At 41.9% G+C, this 21,401-nt stretch overlaps 1 protein-coding gene across 3 annotated transcripts in view; it reads left to right on the forward strand.

The window, feature by feature from the left end:
- HECW2 (HECT, C2 and WW domain containing E3 ubiquitin protein ligase 2) overlaps positions 1 to 21,401 on the forward strand; it is a 348,558-nt gene that overhangs the window by 87,466 nt on the left and 239,691 nt on the right. The window contains exon 1 of one of the 3 annotated variants that reach the window (XM_045844520.1): positions 12,701 to 12,721. The exons of the other annotated variants lie outside the window; for them this stretch is intronic. The gene's annotated coding sequence lies outside the window, so the exon portion shown is untranslated. Of the gene's footprint in view, positions 1 to 12,700; positions 12,722 to 21,401 lie in introns of those variants that run through there. 3 annotated transcript variants of the gene reach the window in all.

Below are 21,401 nucleotides of genomic sequence, written 5' to 3' on the forward strand. Positions count from 1 at the left end.
GGAGAAGATAGTTGCGGATCCAAGTGACAACCTACTTTCTAAGGAGAGGGAAATAACACAATCTTATGGTTGATTTTAATGTATGGAAAACCTACTTGAGTTTTCTTTCAGGCAGTGCTTGGGTCGATTTAAATTCTCTTTGTTCAGTTCTGTTCATTGGCGTTATTGCAGTTAAAACAAGTGAGCTTCCAGGCAGGAGACAGAACCTACAGGCACTGCAGCTGGGGTACAGGTCGCCCACTCTGGGTGCACTTCAGGAGCTTGAGGACACAGCTGTGGAGAGCCACGTTAGCTTTGCTCCTTCCCTGCGTTTTTCATTTAACCTGTTTCCCACTCCACTTTTCAGTGTGGTGCCATACTTTATCAGTCATGGTTCTTCAGATTTGACATCTACTAGATTTCTGTTCTTTGATTACTGCATATATGTAACTGACTTATGAAAGATGATGAAATGTTAAGTATTAGTGACATATTGTACCAGTGAGATGTATAAAGTACTAGTGAGCTCCTGGCTCACTAGCTGAATTTGTCTCCTCAAAATTCCTATGTGGAAGTCCTGACCCCCAATATCTCAGAATGGACTTTGTTTGGAAATGGGGTCATTAAGGAGATAAGGTAGAATGAGGTGCTAGGCTGCTACTTCATCTATATGAAGAGGAGGTTAGGACACACATATACAGAGAAAAGATCATGTGAAAACACAGGGAGAAGATGAAGGCATCTGTAAGCCAAGGAAATTGGCTTCAAAATATACCAACCCTGGTCATACCTTGATCTTGGACTATGAGAAAATAAATTTCCTTTTTTTTGTTTTTTTATAAAGAGAGAATCTTTTTTTTTAAGATTTTATTTATTTACTTTTAGAGAGGGAAGGGGGGAGAGAGAGAGAGAGCTAGAGAGAGAGAGAGAAACATCAATGCGCAGTTGCTGGGGGCCGTGGCCTGCAACCCAAGCATGTACCCTGGCTGGGAATCGAACCTGGGACACTTTGGCTCCCAGCCCGCGCTCAATCCACTGAGCTACGCCAGCCAGGAAATTTCCATTTTTAAGTCACCTAATCTGTGATGCTTTGTTAATGGCAGACCTTGCAAACTAACACAGTTGCCATAAATATGTATTGAGTCATATATAATGATTGCCTTTTGAATTTTCCTGCAGACTCTTAAAAGTTGTAATTGTTTTTGAATGACTTTAACTATATTGTGGTATTTTCTCTTTTAAAAATCTTTTACTTATCACTTTTTTAGAGAGGGGAAGGGAGGGAGAAAAGAGGGAGAGAAACATCAATGTGTGGTTGCCTCTCATGTGTCCCCTATTGGGGACCTGGCCTGCAACCCAGGCATATATCCTGATTGGGAATTGAACCAGAGACCCTTTGGTTCACAGGCTGGCACTCAATCCACTGAGCCATACCAGCCAGGGCTTGTTGTATTTTCTTAATAAAAGTTTTTGATATGGTGAGACAATCACCTTGCTTTTTCTGGAAAGGCATATATAAGCCTTGAAATGGGGATCTAATTTTTATATTTCATTTCAACAAATATATATTGAGTATTTACTGTGTGTACTGTTTGATACCAGCCAGTTTTTTCAGGGCTGAGGTTATAAAGAGAACCTCACTTTCTGTCCTGGAGGCATTTATAGTCCAGTGATATCAAATACATATCACTGCTTAGGCCCAAAATGGTGAAAGGTAGCACGGGGCCCAGTACATGGCAGATTCTCAGTAAGTGTTAATCCTTCCTTCAGGACTTCCTTTGGAAGATCGGATTAGGCATAGGCTGGCATTCAGGGCAGGAGCAGGCAGTCTACTTCTGTAAAGGGCTAGATAGTAAGTAGGATAGGCTCTGCCCGCCAAATTGTCTGTGTTGCATCCCTGAATTCTGGTGTTGTAATGCGAATGCATCCCTATGTAAATGAATGTGTGTGGCTGTGTTTCAGTAAAACTTCATTTAATAAAAAAAAAATCCAAATAAAGAAACAAAACAAAACAGGTGGCTAAGAGACAATGGAGGTGACCTGACTCTGTTCAGACTGGATCGAAAATGTAGAGGCCTATGGGGAATCTGGGTACTGACCATGGACCTCCATGAACTTTGTTTGTAAGATGTCAGCTCATAAAAACATGCCTGCAGAATGAAGGAGTTCTGTTTTTGAGAGGAGTCAAATGTGTTAGCCTGCATGGATTGAGACAAAACTGGGATGTTCGGGAGGTGAGGGTGGCAAGGAGGGGGTGCCACACAGAGGGGTGGTGTAGAGTCCACCATGAAAACATGTTGGGGCGCTTTGTGCGAAGGCCTTAAGGAAGGGAGTGAGGTGGTCAGAATAATAGAGGTCAGTTTCAGGCACACATAGAGATTGATGTGAAGGTGAAATGAGTCAAAATGGCCACCCAACGATTGAACAATTGACCTTTATTCAACGATTGAATAAAGGTCATAGATTCATAGATGTTGGATTCCAAAAGGCCCTTAGAGATTGGGTAGTCCAGTCTTCTCATTTCAGCGATAAAGAAATTGAGCCCCAAAGAGGGGCAGTGACTTGATCAAGTTTGAGCCTCTCTTTAGCGTATGGCTGGCTCTTCAACCCGAGTGTCTGTATTTCCTTTCCACCGCGTCCTTCAGCAGTGTGAAGCCAGGCACTCTAGGGAAGACCGAAACTAGCATCCGACTCCCACTGCTGGGTCACTACCTCTTTACGCTGTGGTTGTCCTCCCATTTCCAGTAGAGCACTTTGATGGCTACTGAGGAGGTCCGATGCCACGCTGAGGTTGAGTTTCCATTGAGACCATCCGTTTGCCTGTAGTCCAGTTTGGGCAGATTTTTGCTGGTGCTCCTAACCAGCACTTGCCTTTGTGTGGCATGGCCGTTGGGTTGGAACTCGTAATGGGGTTTCCAGGACAGGTGAACCTGTGGGCCCCAAACCGGTTCCAGCTGGCAGGATGCTGAGCTGAAGTCCTGCGTATGTGCAAGCTGCAATTTTGTGATTTTATTTATACATATTGATTTCTTTTTTTTTTAGCTCAGTTTCCTGGAAACATCTCTCTCTCTAGGTATATTTTTATAGCCTGGGCTGCATTTCAAGATGCCAGTTGAAGGTGGGTCAGCCTCCAACAAAAGTGGTTGATTACTCAATTGTATACTGAAATTTCAGCGAACAGGGGCAACAAAGAAGAAGGACTAAAAGAGTGTTTCAGTTCAGCTAAGGGAATCTCACCTTCACGTGAAATGGTCTCCAAAGCCCAGACAAAGCATCATCTGTGACAGAATTCTGACTTAAATGAGTGAATTCAGCAGGTATTGGACTGGCTACCATGGACAAACCAGAATGCTAGAATTAATGTCCATACTCAGCATTTACAGGGCACCGGGCCCTGTGCTAGTAAATCGTTAATATAAACGTTGTTACTGTTGTTTCACAAGATGTTAGACTTATACCCTGTGATTCTTGTATGCACAATTTACATGTCTACAAGGCATCTAGTGCATGAGTTACAACGTTAGAATTTATAGTAGCATGAGTAGTCACTGTGGTACAGTATTCGATTCATCAGTCTAGAAGCATTTTTGGTGAGTGGTTACTGTGAAAATGGTGATTATGAGTACTGCTGCTTTAGATACATCACGGCCTCTGCATCTGGGAGTTTTATCTCTTATTTTAAAAATTATACCTTTAGAGCTGGAAGGGCTTTCAGAGATTTTGTGTTCCAACAGCCTCACATTACAGGTGAAGAAGCTGGGACCTGGAGAGGGTAAATTTTTCACCAGGAGTCCTGTAGAGTCGTATGTAATATAACTATGACAGACAGCCCAGGTCTGTTCTTAAGAAGTCAGGAATAATTATATATTTTTTCTTTTGGGATAGGGGCAGATATTAAGAACACTATCATCTTCTCTACACTAGTTTCCCCAAGTCAGTCTTATACTCTGTTTTCACTGGGCCGGGACATGTAAACCTAAACCTGCCTTATTTCCGCTCCTAAGCATTATAAAAATTCAGCAAGGATTTCTGTAGTGCCTAAATGTGCAGAGCACCAAGGAGGTAGCCTTGGAGGAGTTAGGAGTCAGAAAGGTGAAGATTGTGCCTGAGGATTTCCCAAGAGCCCCTATTCTTGTCTACCCTGAAGTGGATAAAGGGTCAGGGTAGCAGCAGATGGTGGGAACTTTCGAACTTGGCAGGTGCCTCTGAGGCCTGAAGGCCATGAGCAGCAGCAAATGGTGAATACTGTTTGTGGAATCCGAGGACACGCAGCATAAACCTGGGGTGGAAGAAGCAGAAACTCGCAACTACCACGGTTGAGGAAGGGAGGCTGGGCCCTGCTAAGGTGAGTTAGGGCGTGAATGTGTGACCTGAATGAGGCTTCACCCAAAGGGATTTTTCAGAGGAGATGAATCAGAACCCTTTCCAGGACAGTCCTTACTTCCTGGGACTATATACTGTTCAAGTCCAGGGGCAATAAAAGAAGGAGAGGGCCTTGTGAATTGAGCAGCTGGGAAGGGAGATACAGAATAGAGAGACTACGCAGGGGAGGACTGCATGTGTGAATGGTGAACAGCTCTTAGGCGGTATCCTGGGGCAGGGTGTTTGTGTGGGGGGGACGGGGGGGGGGCGTTGAGAGAGCGAGGCAGCTTAAAGAAACCAGGCTGGTGCAAGCAACTTCAGAAAGATTGTGGTTGAAGTAATTTTGAACAAGAATTCTGAAGGAAAAAGTTTCAATTACTTAAGAAGTATGCTGTATATGGAAGATGCAATAGGAGTAACCTCATTCAGTTATTAGAGTAATTGGGCTGAGGAACATCAGTAACAAGGTGTTTTAAGTCCCTTATCACCTTGATGGTAATAAATGGGGGACGGATGTTTATTGTGGACCGGCACCTTTTCATGCTACACCTCCTAATCCTCCAACAACTTAATGAAGCGGCTGCTGTTATTACTTCCTGTTTTGGAATTGAGGACATGGAGCTATTGAATCTTAAAGTTTTTTTGCCCAATCTCAGAAGAGATATTTAAAACCAGCAAATATCCCAAAGCTTGCACCCTTAACCATTATGCTTTCTGTCTTTTTAACCATGACTACAGTGCCATTATCCCATCTAAAACGTTAACAATTCCTTTATTGCTTGAAGTATCTCAGTCTCGTAAATGCCATAATGGTTTCTTCCCCCACACAGACGCAAAAGCGCCCATGCAAGGCCCACACGTTGCATTTAGTTGATAAGACTTTTAGTCTCTCTTAATCTAATGAGTGTTCCTCCACCTATTTTTTTCTTGTAATTTAATTTTTAAAGGAACTGAGTTGTTTGTCCTATTAGTGTTTCCCAACGGTCTGGATGTTGTTGAATGCATCCCCTGTGTTTAGGTTAATGACTTTGCCTGCCCTTGTATTTCTTGTAAATTGGTCATTGTGTCTGGAGGCTTGAGTAGATTTGGTTTGATTTTTTTTTTTTTTGGCAAGAATGCTTCATACTTCAGAGGTGGTGGCGTGTTCTCACATAGATTCTGAAAGTTTGTAGGAAAAGGAACTTGTAAGTTCAAGGTCTATTAGTTTCCTTGGGGAAAATGCTCCCACTATTTAACGGCAAAGGGGTGGAGAGCCTTCACGCCAACCCGCCCGTCGAGCTGGGCACCCTTCCTTTGGGCTTCAGGGCAGACGATTCCATCGCGCTGATGCAGCCAAACGGCCCACTTCACTGACCATCTTCTCCATTTCAGTATGCACTCTTTGAGGGACCATATAATACTTGATTTTTGTAACATAAAGCTTAGCACCTTGCCTGCCATGTAGGCACGTAAGATGTACTAAATCCATTGAATAAATAAATCCATGAAGATGCTTTCTTGAGGCATGTTTCAACCCATCGTTACTGTTGTGCTTGGCCAGTTATTTATGCTGTCAGTGTTTGGGGGCGGTAGTAAGGCTTGGAAATGAGGTAAATAAGAATGCTTCTTTTAGTTCAGTTATGAAATCAGTCCAGTGTGGAAGTTGCTTAGCCTGTAAAGTACCAGTCTCAAAAATAATTGGTTAGTTAAAGGGAACTATAATTTTACTGAGGTAAGCTATCAAGTTGTAGCTGTAGGCAAAATTGGACTGTATTTGTCTGTGGAAGCTGTGATGCACCCAGGGACATTTAGAACAAAACAAATAGAAGAGAGGCAAGGCTGGTCTTATGGGTGTGTGACTTGTACAGTCACACAGGACGCCCCACTCAGAAGGGCTCTGTACTTGCTCAGTGGTCACTGTCTTGAAATTACTGATAATTTTATCTTTGAATTTGTGTTTTTGTAAGTGAAGTATGGTAGGACAATGGAGCACATCCTGGAGCACAGAGCCCTTCCTCTCCGGGACAGATGCTGCTGACCCAACCCCTGGGGCCTGGTCCCGCCCAGCTTGTCCCTGTCCCCACCATCAAGCAACCACTGTCAACATCTCTCCTGGTGGGGGTCTGGGTGCAGGAAGGGTCAGGGTCCACTGCGGTTCCCATGGTGTCTCATTGGAAGGAATGGTGCTGGTCATGCCTACCTGGGGCCAGCAGCATCATACTGCTTTCAGAAGTGACTCAGAGGCCCTCATCCATTCCCAATTCAGGACCTGAAAGTGTCCCGAGGCAGAGGTGGCACTCCCTTGGGGTGGTCTGTCACTGTGGGCTGGTGGGCATCATGCCCTGTTATTGCAAGGGGAGATACCTGGCCCAACTTGACTGCTCCTGGCCCAGACTCCCTCAGTCCAGCAGCTGGTGAGCAGGGGAACCACTGGCATGGCGGGCGGGCTGCACGCTATGCCAAGTCATGGGACAGGCCCCCCCGGATGCCTGGGAAGGTCTGAACTGGACCGGCATTTCTTTACTTAAGGGAGTGTGATATTAAGCAATAAATAAAGAGTAACATGCTCAGTTGAGACACAGAGAGACCATGGATGAAAGGGAAAATTTTATATTTTAGTATCTTTAGTGGCACTTTTTGAACAAGGAGCCCCACATGTTTATTTTGCATTGGGCAAATTCTGTAGCTGGCCCTGAGTAGAATGCAGCTTCGGAAGGCGAATGGAAGAGGGGGCTTGATCACTGTGCCTGTAGCTGTCTCCCTGCAGAGGGACTGCAGCCAGTGTCCTTGGATTCTTATAGGACCAACATCTCCTCAGCTGTCCAGTCTGACATACACTTTGTAAGGACGTTTGATTCCCCTTTTCTTTGATTTCACTGTTCACCAAAATAATCTTATGATTATGATTTGTCTCCCATGAACTTAGCTATGGGAGAGAGAATGTAGTCATGTCAGCTGGTGAACTTTAAATTTTCTAAAACTTAATATCTCATAGCTTTCCAATACCTAATGTCTAATAAAAGATAGTTATGTTTTATTATAAACTAATTGGCATTGTGATTTTCTTTATTGGTCTGTAAGTTGTTATATGGGAGTTCCCCTTTGAAGATGCATCTAGCTTGGTGGGATGCCATGGGTAGGTTTTTGAGCTAGCAAGCCTGGGGGCTGGAACTGGAACATGAGGGTCAGTTAGTTAGTCTCAGAAAGGAGCAGTAACCTGTGAGGTCTGCTGGGAGAGGGTCTGCACCCCTTTTGGAGGGACCTACTAAGCCTGTGGCTTCCAATCAGATGAAATTAACGTGTCATTGAAAGGTCAGGGAAGCCAAGCTCAAAGTGAGACATTCTACCTATTTTTGTACATGAGAAACAAGTTTGTGGTCTTCAGAAGATCTTTTAAAAAATATTTGCTGCCAAACACCTGCTTTGCCATATGCCACTAGTACTTAAATAATCCTAAAGCAGGGATGGTTTTCACAGAAGCACAAATGCAAAATCTTCCCCAACTTCCTAATGAAAGCTTTTCAGTGTCTACTGATCACAAGTGATAAGGTGATGGCTAGGGAGATTGCTGAGGGCTAAAATTAAATCCTTCATTTCCTCCCAATTAAAATGTTTATTTTCAAATTCATGTCAAAAATGTTTCTTGAGGCCAAGTACTTAATAAATGCAATGGACATATGTGCCTTTGTACATGTGTGTAACGTGGTGACCCAGTGGAGGTAAGCATGGAGGGGAAACGGAACTAAAGGTCAGACACCTTACTGAGGTAGCCTGTGGACAATAGGAAGGGTGTTTTAGGTAGGACTCTATGGTTGTGAGGTTCCTCAAACTTGCTCAAGCAGGAAAAGAAATTTTTTTACTTAGGTAACTGAAAGCTCTAGGGCTAGGACTCGGTTTTGTGTGCAGCGTTGCAGACATTGGAGTGGTCTTCCTCTTTCAGCTCTGAGTCCTGCAGCCCATCCAGCTTTCCATCCTCTTGGTTAAATGCTTTCCTCAACCTGAATTCTGACCAAGCTCACTCTGTTGCCTCCGCTTGTGTAATGTGCACAACCAGAGCCTGTCACTGTGGCCAGGGGTGGGGGGCGGAGGGTGCTGCCTGCCTGAGCCGGGAATCCTCTGCTCCACCTGCGGGGCCTTGGAGGAGGCCTCATCTATTCTAAGGGACTGAGAATGGGCAAAGTGGGGCCCCAAACAGAGATCAGGCTTTTATCACATGTGGAACAACCCAAGTACGGCATGTTTTCCCCTACAATGGATAAGGGAGTGCAAAACAATGTATATTAGGATAATAAAGTACAGAGTACTGCGTGTGTGTGTGTGTGTGTGCGTGTGTGTGTGAGAGAGAGAGAGAGGGAGGATGAAAGGAGAAAGAAATCTTAAGTTGGGGAAGTTGGAAAAGGTTTGTGAGTGGGACCTCCCAAATTGATGTGATTTGGCTAGAAATGTGGAAAGGAAGACATTTCAAGCAGAGATATTTTTTTAATTGAGAGAAATGGGGAAAGCGTACCTGTCTGACATGGGAACCAGGTTGTAGAAGAATATACAGGTTGGAGAATAGGTATTTTAGGGGGAGTAATGTTGGTGTGTTGGGAAAAAACCTTTGAGGTTGTATTGTGAACGGTCTCAAATGCTAGATGAAAGTATTTAATTTAGTAGGCAGTAGAGAGTACTTGAAATATTTCTAAGCAAAAGTGACATACAAATAGAGCTGTGATTAAGATTGCATTTGGGAGGCGATTCAAGTTACACTTAAGCCGGGAGACCAGTTCAGAGACTACCTTAGCCCTTCAGGCAGGGGGATAGCAGCAGGAATGCGAAGGGAGAGCAAGATGGAAAAGATGGGTGTGGGAGGAAGACTCAAAGATCACTCAAAGCTCTTGAGGCGGGTTTCTATTTATAGAACGAAGGAAGTCTGGAGAGGGAGCTGCTGCTGGAGGAAGAGGAGAGAGATTCTGTGTTTGCCCTCTGAAGTCCTGAGCGCCGTGTTAACACTGGGTAATTCCGTTAAGCATTGAATGGAGACTTAGGCAATGCAACAGAGTAGCTCTGACTCAGTGACCCTGTACTTTTCAAATCAGAGGCAGTTTGGGTAAGGCGTTGGGGCAATTTTGACTTTGATTGTGCTACTGGCATTTACTGGACGTTGCCCTGCAATGTGCTTTAGACAGCCCTGGCTTAGGGGTGAGCTGGGTGACCCGGGTGTCAGTTGTACTTCCTGTGCATAAGATTGAGCATTCCGAACAATGGCAGTCAAAGAACATGCAGTCTTGTTGGCAAACATAAAATCGTACTTGTTTTCCTATCTCTAAGGGAGTGATGAATATTATACTAAGGGCTGCAAGTACTTTTAGGGTTTTACTCACAATTTCCTTTTGCGAGAGATGGAGAAGATGTATGGCTGAGATGGAGCTCAAAGGGTTACAAAAGGCCCTGAGTTCATTTCCTTATTCTGCCACCAGTTCGTGTGTGCTCACAGTGGTCAATTTTCTGCACAGTTGCTTCCTTACCCATTACATAGGGAAAGGAGGGGGTGGCTTTGCACTTGAGTAGTAACATCTTAGCGGAATGAGTTTATGCTCTATATATTCTGGCTCATTGTCAGGCTAAGTTATGTACCCTTCTCCTTGGCTCTGAAATTGACTGTTACTTCTCCCTAAGTGGGATCCAGTGGGTGCTCTAAAAGGTAATGCTTGACCCCATCTTTCTCTTGGGATGAAATCCAAGAATCATCATGTTTGTTATAAGATGGCCCCTCTTCTATGCACCACAGTTTAGAGGCTGCCCTAGCCTCCGCTGCTGCCCATTCTTACAGATGCTGTGAACGAGTTTCTCAGCAAATCAGCACAGCATTTCCTGTGAATTGAGAAAGTGACGCTGAAGACCACTCTCTAGTGTCTTAGACCACCCTGTTCTCCATTGCAGGCCTGGGTTGCTGCTTCTGGTGCAAGCTGGGATATCTTCTGGTGATTCTGTCATGTTTTTTTTTCTGATACCATTCCCTCTGAAAATGTTTGTGGGGATTAGGTAAAAAGTAGCTGTTGAGAGTAAAGTTATAGTAACTAGTAACGACAACAGCGACTACCCCTCAACATACCTTTTTAACCCATTCTAGTTACGGGGTGTAAGCAGTGGAATGTTGAAACTTAGAAACTATACAGTCAAGCCACAGTGACCACACAGTTACCGGACAATATAAAACCTGCTTTTCACATTACTGAACAGCAGGAAAAGTAATGGCATTGCGTTCCAGCAGCCAGGAGACATGTCTGTGGAAATATCCCTGTTTCCACAAGCACCATTGTGAGTTACACAGGGATTGTGGTGTGTTTTCTCCTCTTCATTCTGTCTGTCTACATCATACTACTCTTCCGAGCCTAGGTCAAGTCTCCCCGTTGCCCGGAGCCACTCCTGACGTTTTGACTTCCTGCTATTTCTGTTTCTCACCAACCAGTGTCCGTTTCACTGAAGACTTGTTTCATCAGTAGGACTAGTGTCCTCTGTGAAGTGCTCAGCTCCTGCAAGACATGGGTAGTCCTTAGCACGTCATCCCTTTACGCCATCAGCCGCGCCGTGGGGGCTTCATATCTTCCTGTCAGTTTTACTCAGATTTCACTTAAGTATGAAACATTCCTTCAGATTTTTTTGACAACAAGCATTTGGAAAGAATTAAAGGAAAATTAATTAATAGCATACACTTTTTATTAAATTATGGCACTATTGAAAATGAAATCCCCTGGGACATTTGAAGGGGTTTTGAAGATAAATGAATTCTGCATCCCATTTAGAATTTTCCTCCTGAAATGAAAAAGTAGAAAGCTGAGAAAGCAGAAGTGTTTTCTTGATTTTGTAAAAACATGCTAAGTTTCCTATAACTGGTTTATTAACTCTTAACTTTAAAAAGGAAATTTAGAGTTTGATGTTTTAAAAGATTTTATTTATTTATTTTTAGGGAGAAGGGAAGGGAGGGAGAAAGAGAGGGAGAGAAACATCAATGTGTGGTTGCTCTCACTCACCCTGTACTGGGGACCTGGCCTGCAACTCAGATATGTGCCCTGACTGGGAATCAAACCATCAACCCTTGGGTTTGCAGGCCAGTGCTCAATACACTGAGCCATACCAGCCAGGGGTAGAGTTTAATTTTTATTTTTTTAATGGCAGCAATTTGATGAATAGACCAAAATTCTTACTAGGCAACTGCTGTAAAAATATTCATTACAACTTTCTTTCACACATTAAATATAGGCTAATTTCTCCTTTTCTTATATTCAATTAGCTTTTGCTTTTTAAAAAAATCCTCACCTGAGGATATGTTTATTGATTTTAGAGAGAGAGGAAAGGGTTGGGGAGAGAGAGAGAGAGGAAGAGACAGAGAGAGAAACATCGATGTGAGAGAGAAACATCAGTTGGCCTCCCATCTGTGCCCTGACCAGGGATTGAACCCGCATTCTAGGTATGTTCCCTGACCTGGGTCAAACCCGAGGCCTTTTTGGTGCATGGGACGATGCTCTAACCAGTTGAGCCACCCAGCCAGGGTAGCTTTTGCTTTTAATACTTTGAGGAAATGATGTTATTCCTATCTAGATTTTTTTTGCGTTCTCTCCAGGGGAAAGAAACTCAATCTTTTATAGTTCAGAATTCTACTTTTCTATGTACTCCAAATTTCACACCCTACGTCCTTCTTTCCTGACCACAGTGATTGGTTGGGGGGATGGGTAGATAACCCACAGGAGGCAAATTAGAACTGGTTAATTTTCATTCTGGAAAATTCAATGGAACTCCTTACAAAGAGACGCTTTCTCTTTTCTGGACTTAAAGCTTGGGAGACGTAAGCTTGAAGCTGCTGACAGGCAGACGTCTGGCTGCTATTCAGGCAGAGCCTTGCTAGAAAATGAGGATCATATAGAGAAAAGCAGGTGAGAGGTGGGGAAAAGGAAACCAAGTTCTGATGGTATCTCCTGGACCCAGCTGTGTCCGAAGAAGATATGTAACATGAGAGATCTACCCTTACAGTTTTCATTTTATGAGCCCCATTTTCCCCCTTCCCCTCGTCGTCTCCCCTCTTCTCTTCTGCCCCTGTACTCCTCCCCCACCCTCCCCTCCCCTCCCTTCTGAAAGTTCTAGCACAAAAGGTGACTAAATATAGGAACTGTCCAACTTGGGCAGCTCCCCATTTCTCCCTCTAGTCCGAAGGAGGAACTGGTCAACTGCATCAAAACTAGGTGGGTGGGGGCTGTGCTGTGGGGGCAACTTTTGAGCCTCTCTAAGCCTTTTTGAGAAAATCATTAAGAAGAGACTTTGGTCCTTGATGGGACCATGGACCAAACCACTGTTGTGCACCAGAGAAATTTGTTAGCTGTGGAGACCCATCTGTGCCAAGTGCCTTCTCCCTACATCCAAAGGGGTGAGTCTATGGGTGGGAGCATGATACATATCATGCATACTGTGCTTTCTGTATTGACCACATCCTAATAAGTGGTCCTGTGCTTTGAGACTGTGGCTGTTAGAGAGATTCATTTGCTTTGCCTCATGCACTTGAGGGAAGAAATTAGTAATTTTAGTAAATGTTTTCATCAAAAATGTGTGCATCCTGGGATGACCTATTCCATCCCATAATGTACCTTGTAGGAATTAATCTTAAACAAGTAGTCACCAGTGGAAGCATGGTGCAAATTGTTTGATAAATCTTTCCATTATCAGACATGAAATGGCAGGTAGCTTTCTATCGAAGCTTTGCACCTTTTGCAGAGATGTGTAGCTCCCTTACAGTAAGTCACAAAATAGATGTCTGAATGGACTGGTGCTACTAAAGATGTTTCATGATATTTTTCTGAGCTAGTATCCAAAGGAATGTTTGTGAAGGATTCTTTGAGAAAGCTTTCTTTTGTCTGGTACAAGAATATTACTATTAGAGTAAAATGCACACTCTCTTAGAAATATATTAATTTCCCTCAATTTATGACTAATGGTATTTGTAGTAGCCACCCACTGCTGTGTCTGCTTCTGCCCAAATGCAAGCTTGTGTAGTAGCAGGCTGATGTGCACTTTCTTACATTGTCTGCTCACCGTTACGTTAATAAATGATACATGTGGGTAAATAGTCATCTCGTTTTCACTAAAAGGTATATTTAGTTTTTATGATACATTTAATAAAACTATACTCTTTTCATTATGATGCACTCAGTAGTAATCAAGATCACTAGTTTAAATGCCAAGGATTTTATTTTGAAATGCAGCTTCTTTGAATAGTTATTTATAATATGATGATACTACTCGATTTTATGTAGTTTATTTCTAATCTAAAGAGTTTTTGCCACAGATTTTCTTTTTTTGACTCATGGAGTTGATTCTGGAAAGATTCTAGCTGCACTGTAATAGGCAAAATCCCACACCCTCACCCACATTTTCTGGAGATGTGCCGTTTTCTAAATATATCCTGCCAGTTCCAAAATGACTATCAATAACTGGAAGCAGTTGGAGAATGTTAATTTAGCTCTTGTGTTGCAGAGTGGTGCTCAGCTTCCTAGACTATATTCTGATCCCGCATTGGTTGTCTGAATAGTTCCTTTTCTTTATTTTTCTTTTCCCGTCTTCTTAAACAAAACATTTAATGCTAATACTTCCTAACCTAGTGCTGCACTGGTTGGCATTCTTATCAGCCTTTACCTTGAAGCATGATAAAAATTTGATCTGTAGAAAGTTGAGAGACAGTCTGTTCTCAGACTAGGTTTTAATTATCTGGTTCAAGATTATTTTCACTTATAAGTACTTTCTTGAAAATCCAGTCCTCCTCTAAAACTTCTGTTTTTAACCCCCAGGGTTTGGATACAGGTGACTTGGATGGGTGGTTATTAAAATCATTTAGTGGTTTTCTTGAACAGTGGTTCCTAGACTTTTCTGATATTGCACCCACCAGTACACATTTATTTATAAATGAGGTACACTCCCCTCTGTGAGAGAATGTATTATCAATTATGTTATATAAATTAATATAAATAATTCATACTTGTGTCAATTATATATATTATATAGCAGAAAAACTCTAGCAATCAAAAGGATTTTATGAAAAAATTCTAATATTTTCTTCTTGAGCCCAATGCACTTCACTTCAGAGACCATTGATTTAGAAAGCAAAAGATTATTCAGTGTACCCAATAATTCTTTTAAAGTTTTTAAGTACTACCAATCCCCATTGTATGTTTTTGAAGGGTGAAGTTTTTAATAAACCTCATAATGAATGTAACCTGAGTAAAACTTCTGGTCACAATTAATTGCTATGAGTTCTCTATTAAGGGAATGTGGTTACCAATTCACCAAGATAAGGTCTGAAAATTTTATCATGGCACATTTAAGACATAGGAAATGTGTACAAAATAGAACATTACCTTCCTCCTGCAGAGGGATCCTCTCATCTGAATTTGCTTTTTTCTCATCCCATGCAAGTACAGACCTATGTTTGGCTCTGAAACAATGTACTGTGTTTTACATTTTTTAAATTTTATGAAAAACTTGCATGCAATGTACAGTATGTGTTTGTCTGCAACTCTCCTCTCCCCAGGCACGTGTTGTTTATGGGCAACTCTACCTCATTCTCATGGCTATATATTGTGAAGTTTGAAAATGGCACAGTTTAAGTGACATTTAACTTATATCTTAAATTTTTTTTCTATTACAAATAATTTTGGAGGGATTTTAAAAGTGAAAATTTGTTAAGATTTTCCTAAGATGTACATAGGACTGGCGTTGCTGAATTGTGGGGTGTGTACCTCTTCATGTTTACAAGAAACTCCCCTCCTGTGTGGTATGAGTCCCGCTGGCCCCTCCTCATTAACACGTGCTAATGTCAGACTACTTAATTTTTGCCAGTTTGGTGGATGTGAAGTAATATCCCATGGTGGCTTTAATTTATCCTTTCATAATATGTTTATGTGCTATTTAGGTTTCATTTCTTATAAGGTGTTTCCTCATATACAGGGATTGGCAAAAGTAGGCTTATAGCTGCAAGGCAAATAAATGAAATATTAATAAATAATACAAAAATAAACTATTTGCATACTCACAACTGTAAACCTACTTTTGCACACCCCTCTATTGTGCTCAGTTTTCAATGTTTTTCTTCTTAAAAATTTTCTGTTGGTCTCACAGATTTACATGCACACAGTGATTCAGAGACCTTAATAGAAAATAAACCAGTCTTTGTTTTTCTTCTCACATCTGGCCCTGAAATGATATGGATATCACACCCCTTCCCTTGAAAAAATGTCTTTGCTTCTCCTATAAGGTAGGATTACATTGTAAGTGAGCTGTTGTTAGCTTGCTAAAAGTCACTTTGCAACCTAAAGGCAGCCTCTAGGAACACGAGGCAGATACATGTAGGAAAAAAGCAACACTGGATTTTCTGTAGTTCTCTCCTGAGCACCTGCAGGCATGGCTCAGACTGTGTGTGTTGATACGTGCGCGTCACTTGCCCTTCGTGTCCTTCCTCTCCCAGTTCGGTTTCCAGCGGCACGGATCTGCCTGCCCTCGAGTTATTTTGGAGAAAGACTTTGCACCCTCATACATTTAGCAAATCTGTAGTGCAGAAGGGAGGTATTAACAAGCAGCAGTAGATGAAGTGACTTCCAGCAGTGCTACTTGATGTGGGGTCGACAGACAGGCACTTCTTGTCAGTTTGTTAGAAAGTCAAAGTCTCGGCTCCGCCCCAGATCTACTCAATCAGGGGCTGTGTTTTCACAAGAGAAGTTTGAGAAGTTTTGGGTATTGATGGTGCTGTACCTGTACTGTAACACCTTGAGGTTCTACCAATGAGAGGTTCATTTTAGTTTATTTAACTAATCTAAACACTCTTTTTTTAAACAACTAAGAAACAACTAAGAGCATGAAGGGGTTACTTGTATTTTGTATGTTGTTGATTATTAGATTCTGTTGCTATCTGCTCTTTTATAAAGAAATGGCAGTTTTTAGCAAGAGGAGGTGATTTTGTAACATGGATCACTCAGGAAGCAGGCAAGCCTGGATTGGAGGGGCCTGGAAGGGAGAGTCTAGAGAAGCATGAAGTTCACTTAGTAAGAAGAAGAAAGAGGAGGTAGGATGAAGGAGGATTGCGGATTTTTCTCAGAAATGAGAACATTTCCCCTTTTCTTGTTTCTGTATTACGATGATTTATAGTGCCAAGACCCGGTATTATTATTTTAACCTTTCAAGTTTAACCTGGAAAGTTAATTATCATTTCTGACATTGTTTCTGTTCAACCATTTTATTTTTTTAAGTTGTGGACATACAACCCACTGGGGTTATATAAATTAAATACCTAACGTAGCCATTTCCTGCACCTGGGGCCCACAGAGCCTAGGAGGAGAGGCAGACATTGAGATGAAAGTTACAAGCATGGGAAGTGCAATAGTACAAATATTTAACTGAGCCACAGTGTCTCCCTATCCGTACAGGATTACTGTGCAGATTTAATGGGAACTGCAGCAAGGTCTAGGAAAAGTTCTCAAGAAATAGCAGCCACTCCTCCCTCTGTCTGCACCCCCCACCCCGGCCTGCCCAATTGCATTCCAAACAGTTTGATTCCAGAGTTTACAGAAATTAGTACGAAGAGGTTAGTACTAAGAACTGTAGTAGTGGTGGAAGTATTTATAAGGTGCAAAGGTAAGGAGGAAGTGATTGCTATGGGAAAAGACATTTGGGGTTCCCAGCAAATGATTTAAGAATACTTATGCATATTTTTTTTAAATGTTGAAGATGAGGATCACCTTTACTTAAATTCCAATATTTTACAACTTGCTGAAGTGTAGGCTGTAATTTATTTTATAACGTTTTGGGGGAACCTCTAACGTGACCTTTATGAGATGAAGCTGCTGTTTACTCGTTATGTCCCAGCAGGAGGCTCAGGGTTGGTCACTCTGCTGGTACTAGTGCAAGTTCTAGTCTAATGAGCCTGCAAACCAGGGAGTTTGGGGTTGTCAGAAAGACAACCTGATGTTTACCTAAAGATCAGGAAAAGGAGGGGTTGAGCTCTGTTGGAACCAATATTCCTAAAGACTCTTTTATTGCCCTCCTTAGAGCTTCAGTAGCTCCCTCTTGCCTAGCTTTCTAGGCACCCCCTGCAGGCTTGAAGTCCATTTCCAACTCACTTTATTTTGTACTTCTCTTCCTCTGCCTGTTCAGTAATCCCACCAGGGATGGCTGTTTCCACTTATACCAGCGGACCCAGATCATAACCATCAATTGAGATCTGCTTCAAATCCCACTTCGCTTTCTTCTCTGAGGTCTTCTGGACAGCTTCAAATGACCGATACCTGGTGTCCTTTCCTCCTGCCAACTTCAGAAGTGTTTTCTGCACCTGCCCTTTACTGCATTGCCTATGTCTTGTCCCTGCGGATGCTTTGGAAGTTTCCTGAGGTCCGAGGATCTTATAATTTTTGGTTCTCACAGGTTCTGGTTTCTTACTGTAAAAGATAATCTTGCTAACTAAACGCTTATCATCTGAACCCAGAAACAGAATAGATTTGGATAACTTTTTGAAGAGGAGAAATTTGGAAGAAAGTGTAAATACTTCTCTTATGGCCTATCTGAAGGTGCTAATTTGAGGTCTCTGAAGCTTTCGAAGGGATGAGCACAGTTGCCCCGGGCCAGTGGGAGAGCGCTGGCCCCAGCACACTGCTTCAGGGATCCTCCACTCCTGACTCCATATCCTGATCCCAGCGATTGAGTAACAGGTTTGAATAACGTGATTTCCCTCGCTGGGGGTGATGCATTGGTCCTTAATCATTGGATTCTTCTAGTAGGTGGGTGTGGTGAAGAGAATTCTCAGCCTTTAGACTAATTTTCTAGTTTCTAAAAAAATATTTTTCCAGCCCTGGCTGGCGAAGGTCAGTGGATTGAGCTCGGGTTGCGAACCAAAGCATTGCAGGTTCGATTCCCAGTCAGGGCACATGCCTGGGTTGCAGGCCATGGTCCCCAGCAACCGCACATTGATGTTTCTCTCTTTCTCCCTCCCTTCTCTCTCTAAAAATAAATAAATAAAATCTTTAAAAAATGTATATTTTTCCAGGCTTCTAAATTAGAGAGGAATTAAGAGGCTATAGGATTGGATTAGGGCAAAGACTTATAAGCCATTTATTTGGACAACCTATGAAAGCAATACTTTGAAGGACTATGGGTATAGCAGATATTCAATAAATATTGACCAGATGATTGATTTAAGGAAAGAGCCAAAGATAGAAGAATAATTCCTTTGTATATTCAGTGGAATTACATGAGGCTAAAGTAGTGTAAACCAAGAAACTGGAAAGCTTCATTTTTATTTAACGTCCTTTTGGATCAATGGTCAACCAGAATGGCCAAAGGTTTGCCTGGCGCAATTAGGAAACATGAGTTTGAGCTTAATGTAAACTTAGGTCTTTCTAGACAAAGCGTATTATTAATCTTTGTCATGGACAAAGTAAAAGACAGGGCAGGTTCTTTAAGGTAAAATTAGGTATAAAAGCAGTCGAAGAAATGGTGAATATAGAGCATCCTAAAAATCACTGTGTAGGTTGGGCCCATATTGTCCTAGGCACATGGATATTTTAAAATCTATTATTCTTGTCTTGGAAGAGTAAAGTCACTGAATCCAGCATTTTCTCCTAGATTATTTGAATTCAAATTCCTAATTAAAGCTAACTACTGCTTCATAGATAATCTAGATAAGAAAGTTAAAGCCTGTTGCCTTTAATAAACACAGCTGAATTTGGAAGAAGATTACATTAGCCAAAGTCTTATTTTATATCTTGAAATTCTAAAAAGCAATGGAAAATCATCCTCATAACATTTCCCAGAATATTTCAATCCATATGCTTAAAAATTACTGCCAAATACTTCAATTTGTTAGTAAGGAACAAAATACATTCTCTTAAAGCCGTGCGGGGTCCTTCCTCCTCCACCAAGGTGCATACAGAACCACGTGTCCAGGAGGGTGCTAGGACTATAAGCAAATGTTTTATAGACATGTTATCTTACCTGCTTGGGAGGTTTATCATCCTCTCCCCTAACACGTGCATGAGAAATTGTCAAGGCAGTAGCCTTTTGCCCTCCCTGAATTCTTGTGGGTTTGCGCATAGCCATCGAGATAAGTACAGGCCGTGTCTGCCTCTGGTTTGTAAAATCCTGGAAATTACCCTTCCAGTTTTCCTTTGAAATGTTCCTTTTCTTGATAGTTTCTTAATGGAAAGAGGACTGAATATCTGAGTTCAGTCATCAAAAACCTGTCATGTGATATTGTGGAAGGAAATAGGGTCTGTTTTCGTTTTAGTGCAGCCTTCGTGATTAGTAAAAGAGAACACAACACAACAACACACAATACAACACGACACAACAAAAACAATGATGATACTTAGGCTGTGATTCTAACTCCCAGCCATACCATTTGGCCCTGGATCCACACTGGATTTTTTCCCTCCCATATGAAGTATGCAGTTTGTCAGGTGGGAATTCCAGGGGGTACTTGAAGGCCCTAAAATGAGAGCTAAGATGAGGCCATAACAGCTGGTGATGAAGTGGCATCATCATCTTTTTTAGGTGCCATTTTTTTAATTGAACTGTTGGAAGATCCAAAATGAAATCAGAGGCAAACAGTGGGTGGCAATTTTAATGTATCTCTCTTCAGAAGTATTGGTAAAATAAAAGGACTTAACTCCTCATAGGTGGAGGATGGGAAAGTAGCTTAAAATAGTACTTACTCTCAGTGTTTTCCTATGAAGCTTGTAGCACAATTTGATTTTACTTCTTGTGTCGCAATAAAGTTCAGATAATGAATGGTGCTGATGAGTCAGTTGTCACTGTGGGCGTTAAGGGTCAGAGTCCCCAGACAGCGCCGCCGCCTGGCTGTAGCTGTGTAAAACGTGGACGGTCTCCTGGAGAGGAGGGCTGCGGCCAACAACCCTTTTGTCTAATAGAATTCAAAGAACAAAGAGAACAGGTAGTTAAGTTAAATCACCTTGGAAAGGGCCTCACATTATAATATAAAGTAGGAATTATAAATGCAAGTTTTAAATGATGATATCAGCTATCTCTCTCTGCAATCACTACTGCTATAGTCATAATAAAACTGATGCCAGTCTCTATTAGTATTTAAAGAAGCCCAGCTCCATGGTTTGAATTTTCATTTCTATTAAAATTCCCACTTTGCAGTTACAATGAAAATTTTAAAATACTTTTTTTTTTTGCAGGGTTGAGTGGTAGTGTTGGTATATATCTTGATTTGCATGATGAATCTGCTTTCAATTTATTCCCAAACATTCCAGGCATATTTCTTTCTCTCTCTCTCTCTCTCTCATGCATCTCAAGCTCAGTAACCCATGCTAATGATTACGATCACTAGGACCAATGCCTGTTAATATAATTACTGTAGCTTTTCTTTTGCTCGAATCTCCTGGAAGAGGTGAGACGCCCTTTCTCCACCCACGGGGCCTTTGGTGCTGTCACTGGCGATGTGATCACTAGGGAAGACAGAATTAGGTCATTACATATACCTGTGACTACCTGCTGATAGCGACTACAGAACTTCTAAGTTAAACTTCTATCAGGACTGAAAGCCCCAGCATTAGCACCACGGGGCAATTGCAGAATTGGCCATTTCTTTCACTGCTGGTGAGCGGTCCAGAGGCATCTCTCTCTTGATTGGAGGTCTTCCTGGAGCAGGGGACAATGAACAGGTGAGAGGGGCCGTGCTTCCCACTTGTCTCAGCCTTCAGGCCACACCCTTAAGGCTTTCCCTTTTATTTTCTAGTCTTTCCTCTGGCTCACCACTGAGCCTCCTTAGATTATACATTTCTAATGATATTGAGATAAAAGAACACAGTTGTTTTGACCTGATTTATGTCCAGTAATACTCAGTGATGCATGACAAAAGATCATTTCATTTTTTTCAGTGTCTTTTTTTTTGTGTGTGTGTGTGTGGTCTTGGTGGTAAGGGATTGCTAGATAGAGTTACAAAGTTATCATTTACTAAAAATTCAAAACTGCTTATAAATAAATGGCCTCAAAATAAGGCCTATTAATAAAAAAGAAACCTGTTTTGGTTATATTTCTGAGAAGTG

The sequence above is a fragment of the Phyllostomus hastatus genome, unplaced genomic scaffold (genome assembly GCF_019186645.2).
Source record: "Phyllostomus hastatus isolate PE091 unplaced genomic scaffold, TTU_PhHast_1.1 phas_contig_1, whole genome shotgun sequence".
NCBI classification, from domain to species: Eukaryota; Metazoa; Chordata; class Mammalia; order Chiroptera; family Phyllostomidae; genus Phyllostomus; species Phyllostomus hastatus.